This window comes from Ammospiza nelsoni, chromosome Z (genome assembly GCF_027579445.1).
Source record: "Ammospiza nelsoni isolate bAmmNel1 chromosome Z, bAmmNel1.pri, whole genome shotgun sequence".
Classification (NCBI taxonomy): domain Eukaryota; kingdom Metazoa; phylum Chordata; class Aves; order Passeriformes; family Passerellidae; genus Ammospiza; species Ammospiza nelsoni.
This window is the reverse complement of record NC_080669.1, coordinates 7,024,210-7,027,945: the sequence shown is the minus strand read 5'-3', so window position 1 is coordinate 7,027,945 and position 3,736 is coordinate 7,024,210.

Sequence of the window (3,736 nt, the reverse complement as noted above, 5' to 3'; positions counted from 1 at the left end):
TCTCCAAACTACTCTGTCACAACCCATCTTTGTAGAGATACATGAATGATAATTCCTGCACAGACCTATGGGGACTTTGAAGTCTAGACCCTTTCCCAAGTTTCTTGTCAGGAATATATTCAGCTGAGAGGGTAGAGGTGTGGCTGGCAATGCCAGAACCTTCTTTTGGGAGAGATATGAAAATGACTGAGGGAGGATAACATTTGGGAAGTCTCAAGTTGGGCCTTCTTCCTTGGAGAGTGTTCTACAAATTTCTGTATTATCTCTGTCCCAACAATGTTGAGTTCCCATTCCTGAGAATTCTTGTGGCATTTTGAGATTGAACACCTGAGCAATTTTTGCCCTTCCATTCTTGTCCATGTGAAGTTCAGCAACGTGTCACCTCTTAAACCCTGAAATTTGTGTTCATTTTTGCCTGTGTCAGCTCTGCAGTACAGCAGCCGCAGGAACGCTGCCATGGGGGGCATGGGGGGAATTAATTGTGCTGGGGAGCCTCCCCTTGGCCTGGTGGCTGCTGCTGGCTGACAGAGCGTGCAGGAATGCTGCTGGTGAGTGTGGGCTGAGACAGATGTTTTACAAGCACATCCTTATTCTGAGTAACATTTCACTCTTCCTGTAAACTGCCTTTAGGATGCATAGTGTCCACATACTTATTAGGCCTGGGTATTTTTGGCTGTCATTTTGGTCCAGATTCCTTTAAAAACCAAATCAAAAATAAAAAGACATTACTCCAACAGGGAAAAAATTCGAAAAACACAATACCTTTCAGTGTAAAAAACTTTAATTTTACAATAAAAAAGCCATCAATCCAATAAATTATAGTTTCTGGAGAGCTGCTTTTTATGCCTATCAAAAATTAATTTATGAACTCATGAGGCTCTGTGTGGCTTGGATGTAACTCTGCAAGTTCATTGAGGGGGAACAAAGCAGCAGCATCCCTTAGGACCAGACAGATGCTTGAGACCCCTGGGAGTGGGGCGGGGCACAGTGTCCTTGGCAGAGGAATATGATGGGGACTGGCACCTGGTGGCTTCACCAGAAGCCTGTCACCACTCACATGTCCCATGCCTGCTCACAGTTAGGATAACCTGGGGTGCAAAACAGATCTGAGCATTCCCAGCTTGCAGTGCTGCTAGTGATGCTGCACCCATGCTTGGGGTGGTCCTCACCTGCTGCTGCAGGCAAGAAGATTTTGGTGTAGGAAAAAGCAGAACTCATCAGGTTAAAGAATAAAAAGATGTCCCAACCTTTAGAAAGTGTTTGTATATGAACTGGAGTATCCTTGGTCTTCAAAACAATGGGCATGTCATGGCCCAGGCTTGTCCAGCTGATTTCTCCTGTTAGCTGAGCATGGCTGAACATATAAAGGAATGTAGGTAGTTGTTGATTTGCATTTACAGCCTATAGCCAGCCCCCCAGTCTTTATCCTTTTGAGCAAACAATAGTAAGAATTTCATGTCTTCAGCTTGGAGTTCCTAGGTGAATCTCCAGGTCACATGGAAAATCTTTCAGGTTAAAAACCCTAAAGCAGTCTTCACCCTGACAGCCACAAAAGTCAGAATCAGGGTTGACTTTCCTCTTGATGACATCTGCATCCCTGACACACAAAGGACTTGACCAGCAACCTGTGCATGATGAAGACATTTAGAGTGATATTCCTGTTGGCCTCAGCCATTGTTTTCAGCTGTCCTTGAATAAGAGGCTGGGAGTGGAGCAGGACTGAGAAGAGGGATGGATCTCAGTACTGGAGGATTGGATGTTTTTCCCCACCACTTGACCTGAACCTCCTCCTCCTTTCCAAATGTGACAGTCACATATACAGGCTAAGAGAGGCGTCAAGATACTTAATAAGATACATGTTTTCAAAATAGCCATTTTCATATTAATAACATTGATTGCAAAATACATGCAGTAAAAACATTCTGTGAGGACACCACTTTACTGAAAAGTCAGAAGTAATGACCCAGACAGGAAGAATAACTGTAAACCTTTTAAAAATAAAGCTTTGACCAGAATTCAACCTTCTACCCCAAACTATCCTCTGTACTTGGGTGAAGTGTTGCTGCCTTAGGTGTTTGCCTTCTCTGTCTTCAACCTGAGGCTTCTGGAGCAGGCCTGGACTGGCCGATACGTCTGTCTTTGTATTGACACCAGTTTTTGTAGTATTTTCTAAGAGACGCTGGGGACTTACAATGACAGCAAATACTGTGCTACTTGCTCTCCACCAGCAGAGTTTCCCCTAATACCACTGCAGTGAAGTGGGCACAAACGATCTCAGGTAACCCATGATGGCTGAATATCATGTCACAACCCTGGAAAGAAGAAGCCATCTACAGCAAAGTTAGTGCCAATCCTCTGCATAATTTCTAATTATCCACCCATCCATCCCTTTCCACAGTAAATTTCTTGCAGTTCTGCACTTGCAACAAGATAGTAAAAATCTCATCAGACAAGCTTTTAGGAAAAAGATGAGCAGGTTGCCACAGATTTACAGATGTGTCAGTGAAGATGGGATGAGTCTTAATAGTGTCCGTGTTGCCTCCTGTTTTCAGAACCACTGGAAAAGTCTGACAGGTAACAAAAAAATGCAGGGAGCCTACATATACTTACCTATAAAAAGGTACTCTCATGTCGGGACTCAGTATGTCTCTCTGGGTGTCCAGAGTTGCCAAGGACCCCGTCAGGGGGCATGAAGATCCTGGCATGCAGCCCAGAACACCTGGGGATTTGATTTTGACCCCTGGAGCAAGTTGCCAGCTTTGTATGAGGACATGAAAGTCACAGAGGTTTGAATAGTGTTATAACAAAATAACCACAGGATGAAAATGTAGGTTTTAGGATTTTGGGTATGGGGGTTATGGGGACAAGATGGAGGAACTTGGGTGTGTCCAGCCTTTCTCCTTCTTCTTCTTGTTCTCCATTTTCTGCAGTGATGTTGGCACTTTGGGATTAGTTTAGAGTAGAAGTGCACTGTCTAACGTAGGTGATAGGTATTGGGAATTAAGTGTAAATATGTTATATGTAGTTTGTAGTATAAAAAGACAACACTGCCTCAGGACTGGTCAGAGTGCTTGTGGCTGCCTTGCTGAGCAGATCTCGGTTGGGCAGAAAGAAAATTTTATAGATAAGAATTAATAAACAACCTCAAGACCGAAAAGTGAAGAGTCCAGACTCGTTCTTCAGTTACGCGTGCGAAAGCAGAGACATCCTGCATATCTTGGGGCAGCAAATATCAACAGCAACCCGAGACGACCCTCACAGAGCCTGGGTGGGGAACAAGCTGGATCAATGCTGGACCCAAGACTGGTGATCCTCTCGTATTTGATCTCCCCTTCCTTTTTATCTTTCTTCCCTCTTTCTTCAATGCTTCATAAACCAAACCCTTCTTCCCTTCCTCCCAAATTCTCCCCCTGCTGCCTGAACACACTCTGGCTTTTGAGACACTGCCTGCAGCTTCCATCAGTGCTCAGTGCTGCTCTTGTGGCTCAGTGGGTGCTCACTTGAGGATCTGGGTGTCCAAGGTGAGGCTGTGGCTCTAAGCAGCCTGGTCTAGTGGAATGTGTCCCTACCCATAACAGGGGTGTTGGGACAAGAGGATCTTTAAGTCCCTTGCAACTCAAGCCAATAGCTCTTCCCAAGTCAGTATGGTTCTATGATTCCAATATGCTACAAAAAATATCACCAGTGTAAAGCCAAGTATGTTAATATATATCCATAAGTAATCACATAAGACTGA